General features: G+C 42.6%; 1 protein-coding gene across 5 annotated transcripts in view; it reads right to left on the reverse strand.

Moving 5' to 3' along the window:
* The window catches only part of TRAF3 (TNF receptor associated factor 3), a 70,719-nt gene extending 57,246 nt beyond the window's left edge, over positions 1–13,473 (reverse strand). For 2 of the 5 annotated variants that reach the window (XM_071557478.1, XM_071557477.1), the window contains exon 1: positions 12,264–12,380. The gene's annotated coding sequence lies outside the window, so the exon portion shown is untranslated. Of the gene's footprint in view, positions 1–12,263; positions 12,381–12,939; positions 13,074–13,314 lie in introns of those variants that run through there. The other 3 variants (XM_071557472.1, XM_071557473.1, XM_071557475.1) reach the window with 3 other exon arrangements.
* Positions 13,474–26,523: the final 13,050 nt, after the last annotated feature.

The following is a 26,523-nucleotide window of genomic DNA, read 5'->3' on the forward strand; positions in this document are numbered from 1 at the left end:
GAAGCTCAGATTTGGAGAGTTAAGTTCATCATTCGCCAGTCCCTGGTGCAGGGGCTCCATAACGTAAGATATGAACAACCATTTCTGTGGCCCTTATTTTTTTATTCTACTTTTGATGATGCAAATTCTTTATAAAACATTCTGTCCTCCTGAGACATTCTCATCACCCCACAGTACATCAAGACATCCCCTCTCCCTTTTCTTCTCAAACACAATTTACTTTTTCTATGTATTTGCCAGAAAAAGCCACGTTGATGGTATTGGAAGAATGAATGAAAAGATCTTCTGACTCTAATAACTATATGCCTCTTTTTAAATTGAAACCTAGTTATGGGGGATGCCTCTACTGCACAACAGAACCAACTTGTAATGATGGAGAAAGTGCACACAAAACAGAAAACACAAAGCATGTTTCTTTCTAATACTCCCCTGGAGCATACAGACCAGACCAGACCAAACCAAACCAAGCTATACTGCTGCACTGCTCAAGTAAAAAGCAACATCTCCATGTTGTAATGAACAAAGCAACCTCTTGGGTCCTCAGGATTGTTCCCAAGGTGTCCACCCATTCAGAGGGAAAGCAAATGGCAGCACAGCTCCTTAAGTTCCCTGGGATAGCTAAACACTTCTCACCTGCAACTAGACTCTTCTGGTCAGTCTTGAACTTACCTGGATTTCACCATCTTTATCCATACACGGAGAAACAGCTCTCACTCTCCATGAACTGGCAGGCTTGCATTCCCTGTGTGCCTTATCAAAAAAACACAGCCAAAAAAATACTGGCTTTGTGGTCTGCCTTACATTTTCCACCTAAGGCAATTGCTACACTTCACATCTCAAGAGGAAGCACAGCTCTTCCTAGAGTGTTAGACATCTGGAAATCATCCTGGAGCAAACTTGATCTGGCACTTTGCAAGATGGATCTATACAGCTCAGAACCATTGGAGCTACTGTAGTAAGTTAAGGTCACACAATAAAATCCATTGCCTTGATTCAGACAGGAACATAAAGGAAGAGAGGGGCTTCAGCAGGTCTGTTCCAACACAGTATCTCCACATGGTCAGAGAAGAATCTAAGTACAGTAATCCAAAACACAAAGATCACAATGCAAATTTTAAAAAAACCAAACCAAAACAAAAACAACAACCAGAAATAACATACTAATAAAAAAATGAGACCAGAGGCAAAGGATGGATTAGAAAAAGAAATCCTTGCAGAAGCAACAAATAGATGTGTTCCAGTCTACAGTTCAGCCCCTGACTAAGCCTTTGGTGAATGAGAAAAAGGAGGAAATGAAAGCAGGCAGAACACCACTACACACCTGGAAGACTCCTATTTCTGTAATGGAGGCTTTTGCCCTTCCACAGTGCTCTGCCTGCAGACATAAGAAGACAAAGTCCCCTGCCTCACATATTGGCTTCCCAGACTTTACACCTCCAGTCCAACTATCCAGTACAGACCAGAGATAACCTGAAGCCTTCTGTGTTTAGACAACCACCAGAAATAATTACATTTGGGCAAAGTGCAGATTTAAAATGTGTAACATTCCAAAATCTATATTCCCTATGCACTTCTCCCTCATTCAGTATTGGCTGCAGATCAGTTTATCAATAAACATAATGCTGAAGAGTCATCAGCATACACCAGTTCTCATCCTCACCCTTTTACCAAGTTAGTTAGCTTGGACTGTCTAACCAGTTCACCAGTTCTCATCCTAACCAGTTCTGCCACAGTCATAGCTCAGCTGGGACACTGTCAAAGAGGACTGACTGACCACACTGAGTGCCTGCAGAAACAATGACCCCAGTCTCATTCTATTTAGGTGAAAACAGAGTAATACCCCAGAACAATGGGAGCTGAACTCTTCTGTACTAATTTTCAGCCATTATACACTGGCCTCTTTATTCTTGCAGTGACCATCTGGACATATAGGGTTGTGGTAAGGAAACAGCACCTACGAAGTCACTTGTATGCAAATATTAAAGCTTTCTTAAAAACATTTCTATTTACAGGAAAATGAGTAGAGACCAGAAGAACAGAGAGAGACAACTTCAGTTTAAGGATTGTATCATACAGGCTCGGGGAACAGGGAACAAGGGCAGATAGAAACATTATTAAAACACTTAATAAAAGCTTTTGTTTCTATTTTACTTATTGTATGTAATACTTGGCAATAGGCTCTGATGCCTGAGCCCCAGTGATTGACTGCAGCATGAAGAGATTGGTACATCTTTATTTGGCCATCCCACCTCTTCCTTGGAATTTACTATGTTTGTGGTAGTAACAAAAAAAAAAACCAAAAATCATTGCTTCTTGGTTTTAACAGTTCACTTCACAAAATCAAACAATATAAAACTTGTGTTCAGTGGTGACTTGAACACTACCCAGGGTACAAAGTGGTTTCCAGTGAGTCTGCTCTAAGAGTACACTATTTCATTTCAGTTCTGTAACAGCTTTGAGACTGACACATTGCATCTAGTGTTAACATCAGGTTCAAGCATTTCATTTAATAACTCAAGACAGGCATCCATATTTATTATCAAGAGCTTTCCTGTATGTCAATCAATTCTTACACAGAGTGCAAGTCCCACAAATCTTTCTCAAAAAATAACTCTGCAAATAAAATCCATCATTTATGCTAAATCTCATGTTTGATCATTTGTTTATTTACTACTTTAAAAAAAACCAAGTATGTTTCACCATCCCACTCATTTTTGGGTGGGAGTATCACAGTACTGCTCTTATCACTCCCTAGGCCTCCCCTCCTTACCTTCTTCACCTAAAAATAAACAGACACAACCTTAGTGCACTAACAATACCTTGTCACTTCTTCCCTGACTGTCCTTACCATGTCCTCTCTGATCAACATGCCTTTGGGATATGCTGTTGATGTCATTTTGGCAGTAGGAACAACAGCTATCCCTCAACCTGGAAACCAAGCACAGCAAAATGCAATGACAAATCCCACCGATTGCCAAGTCTTAGCCTGTAAACAGAGGCAGGCTCCTATCCAGTTGAAAATCAAGGTAGGAGGGAAGAAGCAAGTATTTAAAGATCTATTAATAGAGTGCAGAACACTATCACCCTTCTGTCTATGCACTATCCTAAGGCAATGCTAGAATCAAGGCTTTCTACTCAAGGTGACCAAGCAAAGCTTCCTTTCTGCCCGATTCATTCCCACCTTTGGCTTTGACCTCACTCAGTAAGCCAATCATGAAACTGGGGAATGACAAGTTCACCTTTGATATGAAGTCGTATGGCCGGATGACATCACAGACACTATCTTTTAATTGCCCCTTTGAGGGTTATTATTAGCAAACTCTTAAGTTATTATTAGCAAACAGATAAAACTCTAATGGAAAAGTCTCTCACAAAACAGTTTGTCCACTTCTCTAGTCATCACATAACTGATAAGTTTTCCTATCTGAGCTATTCCAAAATAGATAAGTAAGATCAAGGAGACTCATCGCCCTGCCTATTACTTCAATTTGCCATACTCTGAGGAACTAACAGCATCTGACAACCACACATTTTAACCCTGGGCAAGGTTAGATAGTCAACAAAGACTTTTGCAAACTTCTTAATTTCTTCCTTTGAAAACAGAAAATTACACATCGTCCACTGGCTGTCCCACACCACTTCAACAGCTGCTAAACTCAGGTCAAGTGTGTTAAGATGGGCTTCCCGCTGCTGGGTCTGAAATTATTTAAACTTTCTAACTCCAAGAAGTGGATTTTTGCTAAGCTATACCTTCTTCAAATAAAAAAACTTAAGTCTCAGATTCTCAAATAAAAATGTATCTCTAGCATTTCTTCCTCAGTGCTATTTAATGCTACTAAACTTTTTTTGCTAGCTGGTCACAATTACCTTCATTCTGTAAATCACACAAAAAATATTTCTACTTGTAATGAGAAGAGAACCCAACAAGACTGACTATTGCTCCTGCCCAACACCACTTCCAAAAAGAAGGGTTTATTGGTTTGTTTGATACTTACAGCCCTGTGGTGAGAGAATTCAAAGACCTCAGCAACCTCATCCATCTATCTTTGAAGGAATCCCAACAGCAAGGAGTACTTAAATTCACCTCCTAATGCACGTTTTTTTAATTTAATATGTATCTCAACTCCAACTACCACATAGAGAGTCAAGTGTCCAATCACAGGGGTTTAGTACAACTTTAGGCACCCTAAAATACCCCAGTCGTGTGTAGAACTGGCAGATAAAGAGTTCAGCGCCATGGAAGATCACACACTTTGCAAGCATCAAGTTCAGACCATCAGAGATGACCTACAGCATTTAAGATGGCACTCAGTGTCTCTGTGTGTAGGCACCATCTTTGTTCCCTTAAGTTTTCTAAAATCACTTTGCCAGTCAGGGCTCAGGCAAAGAAATACTATCACTATATGTTTAAGTTAAAACACTGCTATTTAAAAGGAAATGCTAGTGGCTGGGGTCAAAAAGCTCAGAAGAACTCAAATAAAAGATAAGGGTGTTTTTGCTGTAATGGTCAGACTAATTAATTTCTGGATTTTTAAATCAAGTATTGTCACTGAATTTCTTTAATGTTACCATATCCCCATCTACACGGCAGCAGGGCACGAACGTAAGAGAGTCGACATTTAAATAGATGAGAGCTACAACAGAGGCAGCTGCTAAAATCTAAATCATCCACACAAAAAGCATATGACTGATTTCTTCCATACCTCCTTCCCATGGAGACAGCCTGTCTTTTTAGTATCTTATCTTTTCATTTCAAACTGAAGAAAACACCAGCATCTTAGCAAGTATCCCTGGCATTAGGAAGTATTTTAATAAAGACAAGTCCTTTAAAAACCAAACCAAAACAGACATAGCAACAGTTCTAGGCAGAAGCCTGCTCCCATTAGGTATATAAATATTTCAATCCCAGCAGCACCACCTAATGGAGAGCTCACCAATATTTCTCCTTCTTTAATATGACAAACATTTTAGTTTGGAGGTGTTAACAACTGATGCTTTAGCACATGGACTATTTAATACTCTATAAGATCTGATTAGCCACGAGAGAAGCCAAACCATTTCTCCATAGACAGTTACAGTTCTTTTTTTCTCCTTCCATCCCCACACATTACATTCCTATACAAATTTATTAAGTGCAACAGGGTATCTGTTTAACTAGGAGATAAGATTTGAGGAAGATTTTAGTTAAAATTTTATTTTTTAAAAACCCGAACAACGGTAACACTGAAGCAGCACTGTAATCTTAAAAATACAGATACCTTAGGCATCTTTCAACATGCCCTCTGAAAGCAGAGATATCAGTACCCTTAAAGTGTACAGAACATTGACAAACCTCAACCTTAGCTGTAGCAAGAGAAGCCACTACCCCCATCTGCTTAAGATAAAGTTAAGCATTCCCAGACATCTTCAGGTTGCAATTCTGTTACAAAATATATTATGGAAGAGGGATAGGAATTTATTGTAAGCATCAATAAAGTGTGTAGCATGATGACTGTTGTCAAATTCTACCATTTAGCTCCTGCAAAGACACATGACAGAACTTATGTCTACACTAGATCCATAGAGTCCTTTTTTCTCCTCACTGCTTTTTATTCTCCTTGTTTGTTATATAAACCACAACATTGTAAGTAGGGTTCAATTACTTTGAACTTTTCCAATTAACTCAGCATAGGGACACTCTTGTTAATAACTGCCTTTTTGTGTATAGCTCAGAGAACTTTCAAGTCTGTCTGCCCTGGCACATCTCAGAAGAGCCAACTAATACACAGAGAGTTCATATTTAAAAAACACAATGGCAAAAGTCTTAGTAAATAATTCTGCAAAATGACAGCATCATACTTTGGCTATATGTACTAACAGCTTTATTTATACAAACAGGACAATTCTAAGCTTCTTCCTCATTCATTTTGAGAGTGTCTCCTAGGGAAAAATATACAGAATGCAAGGGGTAGATATTTATTTGCTTGTCTGAAGTAAATAAGAGCAAAGACAAAGCCAAATCAAAACAAACAAAACCTCCCAAAACCAAACAAAAAAACTAACAAACCACAGAAATTAACATCAGAGTAAATCCCCCAAAATTCCCTCAAAATCTTACTGGGCAAAATACTGGAAGTTGCAGGTCTAAATAACCTTCTCAAAATGAAAGGGAAATTCTCAGGAATTTGCAAAAAGCAAAGAGGAATACGGGAAGCTTATGATTCCAGTTGGTAAAAAATATATGATGATATTCAGTACATGAATAACAACAAACTTGTTTTATCTTTCTAGAGATTGCAGGAGCATTCTTCAGTCCATGCCCAAGAAAGAGTGTCAAAATATCTTGCTATAACACAGCCACAAAAAACACCTGCCAAACTGTGCGAGCAACACCAGCTGAACTACAGCATAGGATCCATTGGCATTCCCATCACATATTGACACCACGGGTGAACAGTGAGACGTATTTGCTAATCTGAAATAAGGCATGCTCAGGGTTCTGTAGAGAGAAACATAATTCAACTCCTGACAGAAAACAGACAGAGAGGATACTGCTGACTTCAAGTGATACTGCATGTTATTAGCTTCAAACAGTTAGCACAAATCCTTTATTTTTCACCCCCAAAACGCTGAACTTTAGAATTCAATGAAAACACTACTGCATCAACAGGTTCCAAAATTGCGAGAGATGCACACATGTAACACAGAGGTCGTAATTTATTTAGGAATCCAACTTCCTTCTACTCAAACTGTCAGCCAAATGGCAGCATTTTGAGAATGTCATTTTACAACCACAAGCACTTTACCTTTGGTCCCTACTGAATGTAGAACTGGTATCCTAATCAAGTTCAACCACAACAGTCATAACAAAACACATTTCCAGGCAAGAGCACAACATTCCTATCTCAAGGATGTTGCACTGAACAGAAAGGAGGACAGTACAAAGGATGGAATGAGACCAAGTGTAGATTTAAAGACATATGTACTTCAGACAATAGTAGGGTACACTGTAATGCATCTTTAGTGACCTGAAAAGAGGAGAGCCTGTTAATTCACTTGGAGTGGGAGATGGGGTAGGGAGGAAATCAAAGAAGCAGGTAGCTGCAGAGAGGTCAGAGAAAAGTGGATTTGCAGATAAAAATTACTAGTCAGAAGTGTGAAAGTAAGTACAGTCCTGGAAACAGATATTTCAAGAGGAAAAGGAAGTGATATAAATGGAAGTAAAAGGGCAAATGCAGTTATTTTGCCCGAGTGCAAGGATGAAACCACCTTGGAATAAAAGTCATTCCTTAACAACCCTAAAAGTACGAGATCTGACTGAAAGCAGGTCAAAATAAGCCACTTCTAAGAATCAGAAGAACCAGCTTGAGAAATCAAGAGTATTTATACTGTTTGGCCAAACAACTTCAGATGGAAGAGAAGCACAGCACGGACAAAAGCATTCCATTAGTAACTGAAGAACACAAAATGCAGAAAGAGGCACTTGGGATGGTTTAAAGGAGATTAAAACAAGAACAAGTTAAATGAAAATTATAAAGTTATACTACCTATGCAAAAATCAAGACTTATGTCTGCAAATCATTAATTGACAAGGCACAACACTCAAAGCAACTTCTCTCAGAAGGGTCCTCTGTGGAAAGACAGAGAGGGGGGACAGTACACAAGATCTTCATTACAAAAACTTATAATAATTGTTTGAATTATCTCCCTCTCTCATGTACATGGATGAGCTTACAGAACAAAATCCATTCACATTGCCAAAATTTGGTTTAAGAGTTGGGCTTTGCTGTTACGATGTTATTTTAGGTACAATTATCATGTAAGCTGGTTCCAAAGAGTAAGAAAAAAAAATTACTTTTCTAGAATATTCAAAGGAGAAAGCCAAGAACAAGTAAAAGCACTAGAACAGCTACCACTGACCAATTCTGTCAGGTACACTCAGCTTCATATAGCACTGCATGTTTGCTGTGGGTATCAATGGAAGAGTGAAGCAAGTGCTGCTTCCTGTCCCAGGATGCTGACAGCGCAGGATGGCACAGCACTGCAGAGCAAGCAGCAGCACTGGATGCCTCTACACAGCACTTGTAATTCACTCCCTTTATCAACAGATGACGCTGGTACTGCCCTGTTGGGTCCCAGCACTTCATCATTTTTATGTCTTCAGATCATAGGAAAGTACCACTATTCCCATGTTATTACAGACCTGGAAAATTGTCTGTATATGGAGCAAGAAGCCAGACACAAATATGCCACCAGCTGCATCTAAGTTATTTTCAGAACTCCCAGTCAGCTACCACTTAACCCAAGTGACACCCAAGTATCTTTTCTTTACCAGCAAACCTTCCATGCTTAAGAAAACATCTTGACAAGGAAGCACCTCAACATCAATTTCAAATGCACCAGAAAACAATGAACGAAACACTGGATGAAGCATCAGCAGACTCATCCTGGTAATCCTAAAAAAAGTCCTAATCACTTGACTGAGACATCATGCTTCCTCTTGCTCCATTTCTTAGGCACACTGAGTTTTGATTTTTCCTGGCATGGCAAAAAGCTTCAAGAGAAGGAAGTGACACTACTCTTAACTGGCTTGCATCTTGATGATGAGAATAGTCCCCAGGGAAGTAGGAAACTTGGACAGGAATCCCCCTTCTGCCCCTGGGGACTTGGACATGATGTCACATCACTCAGCAGTGCAACATCAAAGCCCCTTGTTATTTTGGCCCTAACTGAGTGACTTCTAGCACACACCTCCACAGGACTGAAAAAAAACCCAGGCAGACTCTGGGTCCTCTAGATTTTACACTGGTATCTGCAATTGACCAGCCCCTCTTTCTTGATAGATGCCGAAGCTTGCAGGAACAAAGTGGTAGTCAGGAAATCACATCTTATCTTACAGTAGCACCTGCAACAAGCATTTCAAGATAGACCAAATCCAAGGAACTCTTTTTGCTAAACACCCAAGAAAGCTGTAAAATCTCATGGCATTTTGAGCTTGTCTTGAGTCTGCATATCCTACTTTATTTACAAAATATGTCTTTTATATTACTGCAGAAACTTCAAAGTCAGTAAAAGTTCAGTATTGCTACAAATGTTAAATTTTTCCAGTTATGAGCTTACATACAGCCATCATTAAAGCATGTAAAATGGAAGATTCATGTCTTCTTTCACTAGTATTTTTGACTGAAGCATTTTCTATGTATGTTGCATGTGAAAGGATATATTCACTTCAGAGTATTTGAATTATACTACAGAATTATTAGCAACTATCATCATTGTAAAGAATCTATGTAATGTTTCCTCTATACATCAGAAATCTATTTCATAATTCAACATTTTATGAAACTATATATGTATTGTACTGGAATTATGAAACATTCCAACTTAAAGCATTCCTGCTATGCCCACTGAGATTCTAAAGCCTGCAATTTGCAAAAATTCAATCTTGATGTCCAAGTACACAACACCCCACTTTTCAGTACAAGGAGCAAGGCAGAGAGGGAAGACATCACACATGTCCAATGCTGAACTTCTGCACATATGAACATGCTGAAACTTTGCTTCCCATGCTGCCTTGACTAGAGGAACATCAGAACTTGAAATTCTACCTAAATCACATTTTATACAATCAGAGTAAAACAGCAGGGAAGAACAACAGCATGGAAATCAAAGGCTTAACATTTTTGAGGGGTGGAGAGGATTAGTGACCTACAGTTGTTGTATGTAATTTTAGAGACACTTGCCCTGTTAACCTAGTTACAAAGCCAACAGTCAGTAGCAATTGAAGTCCCAGTGGCAACGACATTTTGCTGTCAGTGATCCAGAAGAAAAGATCTCCAGGGAGAAAACAAACACTCCCTTAAAGACTAGATAAACCTCTCTCCCTCTCACACACACACGCAATTCTCAATACCAAATAATCTTTTGCCTTATTTTCTCTCTAAGATGTTTCCACTGTATACTTTCCGTACAGTTTTTCTAAGGGCTTTTCTGTCTTTATTTCCTTGTCTCTTCTTATTACAAGGGAGAGCACCTCTTCCTACACTGCAGGGACCTAATGGTCTTTCATTGTAAGTTGATTGCCTTTTCCTCCCAATTCTCTAGTCCTCTCTCTTTCTGCAATAAAAAAAGCATAGAGAAAAATTAAATGTTTGTGATTCGTCAAAACTAAGTATACTGACTTTTAACTATCCAACTTTGGGGGCATGGGCTTCCTTCAGGCACAGCTGGGAGACCAGTTATATTCTCTCTGCCAGCCCTTCACTACTGTAGTTTCTACATCACACAGGTTAAAAAGTGTAAGATAAAACCTAGTGCAGCTACAGCACTTGCTTGTGCTACAATCACACCTTTATTCTGCTGCTCAAACCCACACGACTCTCCCTCCCTTGGCTTCTTTGCCCCATATCACATCTTGAAACCTCCGATTTCTCCCACCACTTTTGGTATTCCTGAGCCATACACCAAAAATGCCAGGAGGTTTCAAATACAAGTATCACACAGAAAGTATCCAAAGCTTAAAAAACAAACAAAAATAAACGACACTTAAGCCTTGGCAACTCTTTAAAGGAACTGCGCATAAGTGCACAGATACCTGAACTCAATGTATAATGAGCAGTCTTCAGATATCAGAAGATACAGCACCTTTAACTAAGAAACACTATTATAATAAAAAAATGAAAGAAATCCAGTAACTACATCATCTAAGATATGAGAGATAAAAATGTTTCATTCTTACAAGATTATTCATACAAAGCCAGTTTAGGGTATTGGAATAGATTTAAGTCATTCCTAGTTTTAATCTGCCTTTTCATCTGCAGAAGAACTAGGATCACTTACTTATCAATGTGTTTATATTCCAGTGGTTTAACAACACAAGTTAAAAATTAAGGTTTTTAGCTTTTCATATTTCCAGCACTGCCATGTCTTCTAATAGAATGGCTGGACTTCAGTACTGAAAATGACACATTCCTTCCTCTTATCTTTTAAGTCTTCATTACGGATGAGAACAATGCAAAGTTTTAAATAATTTCAAGATCTTGTATTTTAGAAGACAAACCATATTAGCATGGATTAGTAAGACTTCATAAAGAATCTTTCACCACTGATGATAACTATTGCTATCTTACTGCATTTTCCAAGATATCAACAGTAAATATAGTCATGTGATGATCAAATTCTCTGAATGGCTCAAGAATTCTCAAGAATGGCTTCTCAAAATTGGTGTCATCAAACTTAATTGCACAAGGACTTTGGGAAAGCCTAAAGACTGAGTCATTTAGCACACTCTTTAGATTAGAATTAATTTGCATTGCTACTGAATGAACTTTACGATTCTATTTTCTAGGTCCAGCTATTATTAGAAGCTTCTCATCAAGTCATATTTCAGTAAAACACCTACCATTCTCGTGTTGGAACAACGCAACTTTTATAACCCCATAGTGCCGCCTGCTTGCAATGCTCAAGCTCATGATACATCAGTGTTTCCGTTACCAAGCTTTATGACAAGGGGTTTCCCAGTTCAACCATAAAAAACTCTGATTCTGTCCAAATATTCAAGTATTTCCCATCTTGAACGAAGAGCCCTCTTCCTAATCACCATAAATAACACTTAGAAGTACACTAATCCATACACGGTATGAGCCAATGGTTAATTTTAAAGGACTACATGCAGTATAGGCTATGAATTCTTTAGTTCTAACCAACCATCAGTGTAGCCTTTAAATCTAGGCTTCTAAGCAAGCCAGTGGCTCTTTTATATACAGATTTTTACTACCTTTTAAAATTATACTATTTCATTTGTCTAAATTTAACAGTGAAGTACACCTTCACATTGCTCAGTAAGCTCTGTTTTGGTCTATGAGTGCAAGTTCAGATCAGTGCTCAGTAATGCCATGTATATCCTATGGGACAAACCTGAAAGGAAAAACACACAGTCGTACTCAAGAAATAAAAAAATGCACAAATTACAATATACAAGGCTCGGTTAGATTCAAGAAGCCAGAGCAGTCACAGACCCAAGGAGACAGCATATTTCAAATTGTATCATTGGAACTTCCCACATTTTACTACTACAGAAACAGAAAAAGATGAAAGATGCCCTAATGCGCGGTAAAGATCCACGCAGAGGAGCACATACAGTCTGTCACGTCACACACAAGATCTGATCGGCACAACATGAGATTATGCCTCTTAACAGTAACAGAATTTTTCCTGTTTTTCCGCAGATAATTCAGACCTCAGGCACTCAAAAGTACAAATAAATCAAGATGTAAATGCCTTACCTTCCTATTTTACAAGCCACTGCAGTTCTCAGATTATGAGTCAGTCATAGGTTCATCTGCAGAGGAATGACTCAGTATAAACTTTTAAACATTCGTTATTTTTCCTCATCTACAACACGGCGATTCATTCAACGCGCTAAAACGCGGCGTCGCGAATCAGCGCATGAAATGAATGGCGTGAAAACAAAACACTTTTCTTTCCGCTCACGGCAGGCAGGCAGGCGGGCGGGCACAGCGCAGCGCCGGTGCAGGCAGGCGGACTTGGGGAGCACACAACTCCTCCCGCGACGACGAGGGGCAGCTCCGGCGGCGGGTCCGGGCGCGGCCCCATGGCCGGGGAGCGGCGGGGGCTCCGCCGCAGCGGCAGCCTGGGGGGCGCAGCCGGGACCGCGCTCCGCGCCAGGCGCGGCGCTGCCGGCAATGCCCCTTTAAAGGCCGTCGGCCCGCCCCCAGCACTGCATATGGAGGGAGCCAGGAGCGAGCGAGCCTTCTGCATTCAAACGACACATCAAACGCCGCAAGCGCCGCCGCGGCTCCCGGCTCCGCTCCGGCCTCGCCTCCCTGCCTTGCCCTGCCCTCCCCGCACAGGCACGCACACCGCGGGCAGCGGGGCAAAGAGCGAGAGGCGCGGGGAAGGGAAAGGGGGAGGCGGGAATAAGTAAGTGAAAAGAGGCACCTGCAAAAGCCTGGAGTGCGAGTGCGTCCGGGCAGGAGAGTCCGCGCCGCCCCGCCGCAGGCTGATCTATCCCCGAGCACCAGGCGCCGCCGAGGTCCCGGCACGGGCTGCGGTGCAGCGCGCTCGGCCCCTGCCTGGCAGCAGATGCCTCGGTCAGCGCCGCGCCCCCGCCGGAGCGACCCTGGCTCCCGCCGCCCGCCCGGCCCCGGCCCCTGCCCGTGCCCGGAGCGCCCAGCGCGGACAGGCAAGCGCGGCCGGTGTCGGAGCCCCGCGCGGGACCCGCCGCCACGGCGGCAGAGCAGCTCCCGCCCTCCCCTCTCCCCTCCGCCGCCGCCCAGCCCAGCCGAGCCGCGCCGAGCCCCGCGGCCGCCCTACCTGCGAGCGTGTGCGGGGAGCGGCGCGGCAGCTGCAGCCGGGAGAAGGCGACCGCCAGCCCGGCGGAAAGTCCCGACCGCTGTGCGCCGTCTCCCCCCGCCCCGCACTTCCTCTCCCGCCCGCTCGGGCTGGAAATCCCCGGCGAAGCCCGCTGCTCTCCCGGCTCCTCCCCATACACCACGGGGCGGGCCCGGCACAGCCGCTCAGCGCGCAGGCGGCAGCCGGGGGCCGGGCTTGCCCTGGCCGCTGGCCTCGGCTGCACCTGAGGCCGCGGGCACCCCCTCCTGCTGCGGGCACGACCCGGGGAAAGGGGGCCCTCCGCCCGCGCCAGGCGGAGAGGAGCGGGATGGGCTGCGGGGGGACGGCGCGTCCCGCTCCGGGCGCGGGGAGGTGCCAGGGCAGCCGTGGGGGCTCGGCCGGAGGGCAGGCGCTGCCGTTGGGGCATTGCGGGAAGGAAGGGCGCGGGATGGCGCCGGGACGCGGAGCGCCGGGAGAGCGAGATCGGCGTGGCGGAGAACTGCCCGCTTCCCCGGCTCGCCCCGAGAGAGGTGCAGCAGCCCCGCTCGAAGGGGAGCCTCCAACACAGTAGCCTTTATTAAACAGAGAAAATGCCACTGAGAAACACGGGAGGGAAAACAGTGGTGGGGAGAGGGAGAAGAGTCTGGAAGAAATCAGGGAAGAGCAGCGAGCTAGAGCCGCTCTTCCCCCGGAGGGGCCGATCGCGACAGACTGGGAACCGCCGGCCGTAGGTGCCAGCGCCGAGTCCCGGTTGGCAGTTGGGGATGTGTGCCCTGCCGGGGGTGCCACAGGCACCCGACCCCTCCGCAAAAGACCTCCCGGCGGCGGAGGAAGGGGGCGGCGCCGCAGCTGGTGGAACGTGTCGCTCCGGGCGGGCAGGTGAAATAAACGCCCGTGTCGGGTTCCGCTCGTATCTCGGCGTGTCCCGATTGAGGCAGATGCACGGCAGTCTCGCTTTTATACGGGGTCGTTGAGTGACTTGTCGTGTCCCCTCCGCCTCACCGGGATGCGGAGAGGCAGGGAAGGCTATAGGCGGCTCTGGCGCAGAAGCGGCGCAGGGGGTCCGCTGGAGCCGGGAATGGGGACACAGCTGAAGCCCGGAGTGCCCAGCCGGAGCTGGGGGTGGGGGCTCAGCTGAAGCCGGGGATGCCCAGCCGGGAATGGAGGCTCAGTCGGAGCCGGGTGTGCCCAGCCGGAGCCAGGAATGGGGGCTCAGCTGAAGCCGGGTGTGCCCAGCCGGGGTTGGGGGGCTCAGCCGAAGCCGGGGTCTGGGGTGGGCTGGAGGAATTGCCGCACAGGGGCCTTCAGAGCCGCGGGTGCAGCGATGGGGTTGGCAGTCGGGAGAGCCGGAGCTGTGAGGAATGTGCAGAGCTGAATACGGAGAAATGTGTGGTGTTTGGCTAATTTCAATGGGATGAGGTCACCGTCCTTTTTGGACGTTGTTTATCGAGGGATCACTAGGGAGGAACAGTTGGATGCGTGATCCTGAACGAACAAGCTTTGCGTCATAGTTGCCGCTTACAGCATCTCCACACATCCCGAAATTCATCCTGACCCTCCTCGGTCTTCATCCCCCGGCTCCCTATAACGCCCACGCCAACCTGCCTTGCAAACCCAAACATCTCTAGCTCGACTGTGTCCCCACCAACCCCTCAATCACGAAGCTCGGCCGCACTGCTAATTCCCTCCTGTGTGTTGTTTTTCTCCTCATCCCACTTCTCTGCTTTCTTCCCCTCTCTCTCCCGCCTTTGCTGCTGTCCCCAGTCAAAGGCTGGCTTAGCTGTCAAGACAACTGCGGCTTTTGAAACGATGCCACGAACCTGCGATCAGAAAGACAATCTCAGATGGATGCCTTAAATGTTCCCATCACTTGTTCAAGATTGCTTAGCTCTGGACTAGCAGAAAGGACGATGTACCAAGCCTGTATTTCTCCAGCAGCAGGGCTGCAAATAAGTTTCAATCAGAGACAAACCTGCAATTTCCTCCTTTGCCACTCTTCTTGCTGTTGTTTATGTGTCCTCTTGTTTTGTCCTAAAAAAAAAAACAACAAAACCCCCCCGAGAAAACATAAGAGGATTCCAGTGCCTGTAGCTCCAGCAGCTATACTAATGTAGTCTTCCCCAAAAAGAGAAAACAAATTCTTATACCATTTAAAGATCTCAGAAGCCTTTCCACATTAAAAAATGTCTCTAGCCAAAGGGATTGAGTGTTGATCTAATGAAATATTTGCCTTTTCAATTGCTTTGTTGTTTTTTTTCTTTTTCCATATCATGACTACAAAAATTTTAATATTTCTAACATAATTATTACAGCAAGATACCTCACCAATGTTTCATCTTTAATTGTTTGGAATTTCTTCTTATAAGCAATGGGGGCCTGAAACACTGAGTCTCAAGGCTGCTGTGACATCCTGCACACCTCTGCTTGGCAGTAGTGTTTAGAATGTAATTGTTGTAGGGGTAGCTACTCAGAAGAACAGAAATAATAATAAAGACTGTGTAGCAACTCTGTATTTTAGTAAAATCATTTGAAAAAATAAAATAATAGGGCTTACATGGGAGAATCACATGAAAGCAAAGAATTTTAAAAAATCCCCTGAGAGAAGGATGGTAATCCCTTATAAACTTGGACAGGGATAGTTATCTCCAAAAACTATGGGGAAGACATAGAAGAGTAAAAGGCATGTGGTTATGGGAAACTAATTTCTCAGCTACAGACTGGAAGGTACCACTGGGAAATGGTAGGGCTTAAATGTTCCTGAGTGTCGTAAAAACTCGATTTCTCAGGCAAACAGTCCATGAGAGAGGATGCTATTTTAGGCCTGGTATTAATAAGCAGCAAGGACCTTGTAGAAGGCCTTGAACTTGAGTGATCATGAACTAATCCAGCTTTAGTTAAACTGCAAGAGGGACAAATGCAGATATTTGTTTAAGATTTGGGGTTGCAGAACAGCAAACTTAGAGAAATTGAGAAAATTCCTGTCTGACATGATGGATGAACCCAAAGATGATTTTTACTCAGAGATACTGGAAGAAGCAGCAAATAACAATTGCAAAAGCAAGGATTTGTTCAAGGTTAGAAGCAGTACCCTGTGCCTAAAACACTGATGAAAGTAGAAAGGTGGTAATGCTGGTAGCCTTAAGTCTAGTGCTCTGATCTTACCATGTGGGTGCATTTCTCCATGAGAAAATGACTGTGAGCTGCCACTGGAATAGCTATGGAAAAGGCTTACGTGAGTCCATGATGCACAAAGCAGGGTATTTTTAGGAGAGAGAGGGAAGTATTAATATGTCTTTACACAGTACAGCTAAGGACCCTTGTTTGGAAAATTGTGTCCAGCTTCTGGTGACTTACAGTCAGAAAAGATTGACTCAGGTTGCCAAAGGTGCGGAAGAGGAACACTGGGGCAGTGAGGGAGCAGAGTATCTGTATTCTTGAACGGCAGCTGCAAGCAAGTTTGGCTTCCTTAGTGAGCCAAGGGAAGCCAAAACACTGTAATTCACTTTAAATATATTCAAACAGAAAATATCAAGGAAGAAGTACTATTTAAATTAAAGAATTATGCCAGCACAGTGATGTATGGCCATAAATTGGTCATGAGATTAGATTGAAAAGATTTCAACCTATTCCAGAAGCCAACAAACAGTACTCCAGGCACAAGCACCTCTATGATTTTAAATTGGGGCATGATACTTCGGTGAGTCCAAAAGGGATTTAAAGAACAGTGAGCTGCTGAGCTCTGATATTGGCTTTAATCATCTCCAAGCTTCAGGCCTGCTTCTGGTCCTCTGCCCCATCTACATTTGGTTTATGAGGGTTTTGTCAACTGCCTCTGAGGCACTGGAAATTAGTCAGAGACAAGATGTAGAAAGGGCTGGTGACATTAAATCATCAGGTGGTTTGTGGTGCATCTTGCTCACAGACATACAGTTGAATTGATTGCCAGATTTGTGTCACCATAAAAACTTTTCCCTCAGGTGAACATGGCAAAGGACTGTTTTGCATTCCCCCTGCCACCTCCTCAGAATCTTCTGGAAGATTCATTTGGTAAATCTCTTGTTGCATAGGTACTGATTATAGTTTTCACTGATATTGTGCTTGAGAGTTTTGGCCTTTTACTGCAGCTCTTAAGTTTATTACCTGATACCAAAAAGTGTTTGATGACCCTTGATAAGTGAGGGCTGCAGAAAAGTTATTGCTGTGAGGCCTTCTAAACAGAATGGCCATTGTGTGGCTGTAGAGAGGGATCATTTCCAGTCCTATCTTCCCCAGAGTGTCATCAACAGGTTATTTTTAATTATGGAAGTAAACATGAGAGAGGGAGGGAGAGAGAGAGGGCAGAAAACCCATTGTTTCTTGTGTGAATTTGCTTATTGCAATTAACAGTCTTTCAGCTGAACATTTGTAATTGAGAATGGTACAGTACATCCTTATTAGACCTGCTGTTTCAGGTGAAGTTTGGCACTGCACATATATGGGATGCTAACTCTAAGAGTTGTGGTTTGTGTGGTTCATGTGACCTCTCCACAGATTCTGCAGAAGGTGGTTATGTTTTGTTCCTAATCAATACCTATTGAGGATCTGAGCAAGACTTAGCAGGAGCCAGTTTCTACATTTCTGGTACTGAAGCAATTTCTTAACTTGCAGCGTCCTCATCCTTTGCTTCAGATTGAAGATGCTTATTAACAGAATAATAAAATCATTAAATTTATATTCCTTTTTATTGCTGAAGCACTACCAAGGAAGACCTGTATCATGGGAATTCATTTATTGCATCCTATGCATGAGGTAAAAGTTCCTCAGGGTTAATGTCTAATGTGATAGCCCACTTGTTTAAGGAAAAAACAATTCCCCTGCCCAAGCTATGATTTTCTCCTTTAATTTCCTTAAAACTGACAGCTTTCCAAATGACAAGCATTTGAGGTGAAACATTCCCCAGCTCTTCCAGAAGTAAGTTATATATGCCCTTATGCATATGCTATGTAACATTTTTCCTTTCTTTCAAGCCAATTTAAATTCCCAAGTCAACTTATAGATCTACTTCACAATTGACAAGAAGTATTAGTATGGCATAACACAACTGCGTCTCAGTAATCTTAGGCCCTTCTTACTCTCTTGTTGAGACTATTAAAAATATATTGAGGTCCCCAGGCTCCCCTATCATCAAGGCTGCCATTGTGCCAGTGCCAAATTGACTTTGGAGTCAAATGAAATTTTTGAGTGCATGTCAGTGGATTCCCAAAGAGGCCTGTAAAGTGGTTCATGTGAATTCTAAGCTGTGCCTGGAAAAAGACAAGATACAGCTCCGCAGCAGGGAATTACTAGAGCACAGCAATGCCTCGGCTACATGTCTGCCTCTTGGTATGGCTGCAAAATCAGAGTTGTGATGAGAAGAATGCAGACTCAGCAAGATCAGCTCTGTACCATATGGAGATTTCCCTGTGACAGCTGAATCTGAATATAACTAGTAAAAACATCTTAAAGGCTGTTTTGTGCCTTTAGAGCAGCACAAAGCAACTTTAGCAGGAAAAAGGATTTGGTCCAAAAGATTTCCCCAGACATAAACCCTCAGTTATTCTACTAGTTTGTAACTAGCAACTGCAAGGATTCTGTTGAAGACCTGGAAAAGAAAAAGACTGACATGAATATAACAGCTGTATTGATTTATCCTGATGTCCTCATTTTCTTGATGACACATCCTTAGGATATCTTGATATTCTTAGGATCTTTTCTCTGTTGAGAGTCTCAGAATCTAATCATATAAGAGAAAAAGTCTTACCTAGTATTGCCAGATGGGTATACTTTCATTGCTGAAAGCTGTTCATTATTGTAGAAATTGTTACAGGCTCTTCTTAGTAATCAATACTAACTGTTCAGAGTGATGTAACTACTTTTACTTTCACCTTTTCTGCATATAGTCATGGGAACACGAACCAACCTGAGAGTCAGGCTTCGGAACAATTTGAGCATTTGAGGTGACTGGGAGGTGGTCACTGAGTCTCATCACTTCCCTGGCTTCCAGTTTAGCTCTCTGCCTTACCCCCAGTGCCATCAGAGTATCAGAACAGATCTGAGAGGCTTTTTTACACACACAGACACCCTTTTATTGACACTGCTCTAGCTAGCTCTAGAGGGAAATTTCAGAGCATCCGTGAAGGTTGTTGGAGCTTCTGGATATTCTTTTATTACACGTAAACTGTCCATTAAAGATGCATTTCCAAACCCTGAAGTAATCTGTCCTAACTTCACATACAGCCTGACCCAGGCAGATTGACCAGGCTTCAGTGCTGAATCTGCTCCAGCAGATTCCTGGAGAGAATCCAGTCAGGACCAACCACCATCTAAAGAATAGTTATTCTAGAAGCCTAAAGAAAAACGCTTCTCTTGTCAACACAGTTCCCTTAGGAGCTGAGTTGATAGAGCTGCCCCTGATTCCCTCCGTTAAATCACATTGATCTTGCCCTGCAAATGTGCCGGAGACTGTTGTGCTACTAAAGAATGCTCTGTTCTGGATCTAGTTCTTACAGATGCAGTCTGGGGACTTCCTTCATGGCATTAACAACTCCCTGCCAACCTTTGGCTTAACATATATCCAACTCTCTAGTGGATCCACAAGTGTTGGATCCAATTCACAGGACAGCATAAAGTCCTTCTCTCGGGCTTTTACCATAAAGCTTGTACTCCCTTGTTGGCCTGCCTCTTGTGATTTAAGAGTTTTTCCCACTATTCTTAGCAATTTTCTCACCTTGCATAGCAAAATGATAGCTCAGATTTACAGTTTCCCAAGGTACCATTCATTCTGTCTCATGATACTGTGCATAAAATGAGGTAACTCTAGAGAAAAAAGAATTACCCTGCTGTTTGACTGAAGATACCTCTTAGCTGGATTCTACTTATCCACCTGTGACTTCAGAGTTAAAAGACATCAGCATATTCACTGGCTGATATTTAGAATAATTTCACTTTCACCTATATTTTTATCATGGTGGTTGGGGAGGTTTTTGCCCTTTGCATATGAAGAAGACTACTAAAAGTGCTCCAGGTGGTATCAGGAGGGGAGTGGCTGTCTTGGGATGCAAACTGGCTGTCTTAGCAACCCCCACATATTACACAGTTAAAACCTAAGAGCAGGTATCTAGTTTAAATGTATCTTCAGGAAAGCATGATTATATTAATATATTTTCCTTGCTGAGTTTCAGCATTCTCTGTATCAAATACGTTTTGTTTTCAAGTGAAAAATGTAAAAGCTAAATGCTCTCAGAACAATTTCAGCCTAGTCCCTAAGAATCAAGCTTCTCTTCTCAGCGGTTATGATGAATGCTCTGCAAGCCACATTACACCCTAATCAGCATTTGCATAATCTTTACTATCTCTGTGATTGCAGTATGAGAGAGTTATACATAAGATAGACAGTAATTAACGAGAGCTAGAAGGAACCCAGTTCCAATGATTAGCATGAGGCAGCAATGACTCAAGAGCACACAAACTGGGGAGGAAAGCTGAGCAGGAAAAAGGCAAGTTGGCTATCTAGCATAAAGCTTGCAATGAACCTGGGAGATGTAGGATGGCAGAACTGCTAGGGCAGGGTTGGGTAAGGAGAAGGCCTCCTGGTGTGAGGAAGGCCAGTGCCAGTCAGCTGTCAGACAGCTGTGCATCTTCAGTGTGTGGCATTTGGAAGAGAGCTATCCTGCTATGGTAACTGCTTTAAGTCTCATAACCAGGAGGGACTATTTGGGTCTCTGTTGCAGAGACCCACCAAAGCCCAAGCAGCAAAAGGAAGCCAGACAGTCCTGTTGGACATTGTGTCTTCAATTACTGGATAGAATCTTCAACAATTCCACTGCAGAGGCGGCTGTTATGATATTCCAGGGTAACAGACAAGTTCTCTTGGCACCAACCCACCCAAGAGCCATGTCCACCAGAGAAAAAGCCCCTCCTGCTCTTCTGGATGCTGAAAGACCTGTTGTGGAAGTGGTGAAATACCAAGATCCTGCAAAGGTCTGAGCTAGAAGTACTAGAAAAACTCTTTTGGACCCTTCAAGTGATAGTAGAGGAGTGTGCCTGATGAAACCGGCTTGAAGATTTTCCACAGTAAATGCAAGAGCCACTTCTGCCAGCAGTAGCCATCTTCTGTAGCCATGGGTTGGTGTATCAGTCACAGGCATCTCCCTGCAGAAAAATGGACAGAGGGTGGTAACACTTCACTGTAGCTGCCCTTGGAAAAAAAAATAAGAGCTCCCTTGAAACTGGGAAGAGATGCCTAGGCTGCCAATCCATAAAGAACCCTTGGAGCAGCAGGAGATGTAAGAAGAGGTCAGCTTACAGGACACGCTTAGTAATCTGCTGCCAATGTAGAAAACAAGGATTCTTTGCAAAACAAAAATAAATTTGCATTTATTTTTTTGTAAGAACAGATAATAACAAAACAGAACCTGTTGTCAAACTGTAGGCAAGCCCAGGCACTCTTATAATTTTCGCAGATGTAGCCAAAGGAGAACCAGAGTATTCTGAGGACAACCCTCTTGCTTTAATAATAGCAGACCAATATTGTCAGTGGGTTTGAGGACAAGGGGCTGTTGTGTTCAGATGGAATAACTGAACTCTCAGAATTCCTAGGGAGCTGAGACAATAGGACTTCACCCTTCACTAGGTCATACCACAGCGGTTCTCAGGTCCTTCACTTTTTCATCCTTCCTAGTTTATATCCCATAGAGATAAGAACCTTTTTCTGATCCTGTGCCACTTTCCTGAATTCAGTCCTCAGTGTCTGCTCAGGCCACTAAGAAAAGTGCTTTCACACCCTGAATTAAATGCTTCTCTGTTGCAAACAGATGTGAGTTAAATAAAATGCACAAAATCTTACGTCATCTTTGCACTGAACTAAAAGCCACAAAAAGCTAAATTCTTCTTTGGCTTCAGTCTTACCTGAGGAATGCTAATTTGTCTTTGTGGAATTGCTGCAGAATGAGACCAACATAATCCAGAGCAGAAAGAAGCCCCAAACCTCTCCTGGGCTGTTTGAGATAATACACAGTCCTAAACCCAAAAAACCAGTATCCCTTCCTCCTTCAGTTTCCTTGAGGTATCAGGAAACATTCTGATCTTAGATCTGAATTGGAAAGCTGTGGTATTTGCACTCACTTTCTTGGAGTTACTCCCAATCCGTAGTGTGGTATCCAGACTGTCGACTCAGCTGAGATCAACTTTTTTTTCATTAGCTGGGCCTCCCATTTCAGCAGCTGTGGAGAGAAGGTGGCAATCTACATCTTTGCTTGCAGAGGAGGAGTTACTTCTAATGCTATTGCTGCTAAAATACAGCTTTGCACCTTTTATAGACCTCAAGAAGTTCTTTATTTGTAAGAAGGGCATTTCTAAATCTCAGACACATTCTTAGGAGCTACAAATTCCCTATTCTCACAATTTCTATCATAAGGTTTGTGATATTTGAGGCTTTTTCCACAAAGTACCAGCTCCTGGAATGACGTGATTATGTAGCACTCATGAAATGCTCATTTTTCTTTCATTTAAACAAAAACGTAGTAATTTTTACCCTCTCATAGTTGTAGGTAGAAAGCTTAAAAATATAAGCTGAGCACACTGAAAAGGCTCAGGAATCAGAAGGCAAAGCAAAATGAATTGATAATATATTCACTTCTAAACATTATAATTAGAGGCCTCTCTCACCATACTTTTTTTGAAAGATCTGACTCATTATGTTTAAATGATTCAGTTTGGCAATACCATATAGATCCACTATGCTCTTGGATAAAATTCTTTGTCACACTAAAGGCTAAATTGAGCCAAGAGTAAGTTCACTATTAACAATTACATGTATTGTCTATTCTTGGCTTTTTAAAAACATCATCTACTCCTTACAAAAGCTCTGTAATACAATGAAAGTTTAAAGCTTTCATCCAGCCAAGCCCCAGTGTATGACAAATACAAAAATTGAAAGGCACAACAGAAATAGAAGCTAATAAAACTTGAAATAGGTGAGATTTTTAAACTGTAACTTTTCTCATACCCATTGGACCACAGTCTGGTTTGGGTTACATTAGGATAAATCCAGTGAAATAATCTGACTTTATTAGTTACAACTAATATATTTTGCAGTGAATTGATACCAGTTCTGCTAACTGTATTTGTCATTCCATTTCTACTTTCAGCACTTATATCAAAATCTAGTAAGAACAATGTGACTGGAGCATTGAGGAAGTACGAACATTAAGCCTGTGTGTGCAACTTCAGTTTGTCTGATATCCCTTCTGCTCTGCTTTTCAAAGTGTGTTCTGAAGCCTTTAATGATGCAATCACACTTTTTCCACAGGATCTACTGCCTTTCTGAGTAACAGATCATTCTCTTGGGGTTTAGATGTGAAGCATGCAACAAGAGGGATTCCTGCCTTCCAGAACTCTGTTTCAACTTAACCCTACAGAGGAAGTTGGTGTAACACAAACCAAGCCCTGTAGAAAGTAGGTGAAAAGGGGGTATTTGCACAATCAGCTGGTAAGAAATCCAAGATTGCAAGGAGTTTAATGTGCTGTGTTTCAAACACCTTGAATGGGAAGGAAAAAGTATGCAGCCTGCAAAAGAAACACTATCCAGGAGTCATACCTACAGTCCTCTGATCCATTATCAAAAGGTGCTATCCATTATGCCACCAGCATGCTGTTGGGAAGGTCTTTGCTTGGACAAATGCACCCTATACTCAATGTTGAAAGATGGATAATGAAATTTATTTCTAAAACGCCACCCAACTTTTCCCAAAAATAACAGAGCAAAATGAAACCCTTCCCAAGCTGATATGAAGATTAATTGAGTGTTTGTGAAGCCCTCAGAAGCAGCAGTGATGAGTACTAGAGAGAAAATTTTAGGACTTGAGCTAGCATATCACTGACAAAAAGTAAGAGGAGTAGAGGTCTTACGTGCTGTCAAATCCTCCAAAGCCAAGAGCACTTATCCCTCAAACTCTCTTTTAAAATCCTGTTTACTGCCTGAAAGAATTGTCCAGATGGGATTCAAAGGACAGAAAAGAAATATGTACCAGAGAAAAACAAATCTATGGCATCCTTACAGAGGAGGAAACAAATGGCTTTTGAAACAAGCCTGGATAACACACAATGCATATATAGGGCACCACACATTAAATACTGCAGATAAAACAAAATGACTAAAGGATCCTCTGTCCCTCCTGTGTACCAAAGAAATTCAAGTCCTTTGGAAAGAATAGTATCTCACTAAGGACTGCATCATAACACAGTCTTTATTCTGTCATTTTTCTGAGTCATCTGAATTTCTGAATTACTTGAACTTCAACCTCATTGTCATTTTTACTTGTAGATTTCTATTTTGGGTTGAGGGTAAGGAGTGTGATGACTTACTTTTTTTAAATGTGTCATCTGGAATCATTCATATCCTCATGCTCAGATGGAGGGGGCTCTTTGCATCCACTCCACAGACTTCTACTGCTTGACCTAACACAGTAGCTTCTCAGGGTACTGCAATGCCATGTGCTCTGGGGGAAGAGCTCCTCTCTGCCATCACAGCTTTACTGCTATTTAACCACAGCAGAACAGCAAGTCTCAGCAGCCTGAATGCCTTTCCATGCCCTGATGGGGAATGTCGCACATCTTGATGGGCATTCCCCTAAAATGGACCTTTCTGCATTTCAGTCTTTTCTGCATCCCTTCCTCCTCTCATGCTTCTCACTTTTCCCATTGTTTTAACTTCACTCTCCATTTTTCAGGATTCCTATCCTCATTGTAGTCTCTATGATAGGATCACTATAACCTCGAACTCCCCCAACTCCAATCTGGGCAACTTTGGATTTTCCATCCAAGTACTGTTTTCTTTCTATATGCTGTCAATGCCTTAACATCAAAGACCAGCCACCTGTTAATCATGTTCATCCCTGTTGCTTCTCCCTTTTGCTTGTACAATTTCCACTTCCCTTTCTCTCCCTCTCACCTCTAGGCTTGTGCCCCATGCCAGGCAAACATTGTGATGCCTTTGCCAAAATAAACACCCAGAGGCAGGTTATTGAAGACAACCATGCTGCAATCTGAACTCTAGGTGTATGGACACTACAAAGTATTGAAATATCATAAAAATACATGCAGGAGTGAGGGGCAGTATGTTTGTGATTCAAGTTCACAGTGCCATTGTCCATCATGCAATCCACTTCACAGAACCTGCACATTTTAAAATAGTTATAGGAGGGTCCAGGAAGCTTGAAATATGTCTAGGACTGCAGCTTTCAAGAATCAAGAACTTTAACATGCTCCAGTCTGCTTAAGAGACCAAAGGAAGAGGGTAATAGGGTTTGACACACACTTTGTCTTACAACCCAAATGGAATGGGAATATTCTGGTGAGGATATTTATTGAATGGGAAGTAAATCCAGAGCCAGCCCATTCTATACACTTAAAAATTAAGCAAAAATCACAAAATCCCTAAACTTGTCCTGGCATAGTCAAAGGGCCTTTTCTCATTGAAGAAGGTCAGGGAAAACAGGTTTGAAAATCTAAAATTCACCTAATTTCTGAAGAAAGAAAGAATAAAAAAGAACTAGATGATTTTACCATGAAGCATTAAGAAGAGACACAGGTGCAAGGAAAAGGGTCAAAATAAATGCAAATACCTCCCTTCAAAAGGATAGCAATAACATACTTAATAACCAGTGTCAAATTTTTATGACCTTGGAGTATTCCAGTAATAACTGGAATATGACTGATTTTTGCCTCTAAGCTTGTATTTCTCTTTTCCCACAGTTCAGAGAAACCCTGCTGTCTGGAATAATGTTTTGAGGAGACAAAGACAGAACAAGACTAGGCATGACTAGCTAAATTAATAGGGATGGCCTGGGATGCAGAGACACAGAGGTAGGTGCTGTAGTATCTGGAACAGTTATTCTCCCCCTTTCTCCTCCATCCAGAATCTCAAATTATTTCATGCAGCAGAAAAAAGCTTCCAAAGGTCTGCAGGGTCTTCTCTTCTAGCATAGTTCCAGCTCTGCCTCAATGCTCTGCTGATCGACAGGCTGTCAATGGGTCTCTTTGTCGAGTGCTCTAACCCCTGCCTCTTGTGTCATCTTCAGCAGCTGACACAGAAACAACAACCAAACACAATAAGGCAAAGTTTCAGGCATCAAGCTCCTGTTAGAATTCTGAAAGGAGACAGGCACTGCCTGG

The sequence above is a fragment of the Pithys albifrons genome, chromosome 6 (assembly GCF_047495875.1).
Source record: "Pithys albifrons albifrons isolate INPA30051 chromosome 6, PitAlb_v1, whole genome shotgun sequence".
Taxonomy (NCBI): domain Eukaryota; kingdom Metazoa; phylum Chordata; class Aves; order Passeriformes; family Thamnophilidae; genus Pithys; species Pithys albifrons.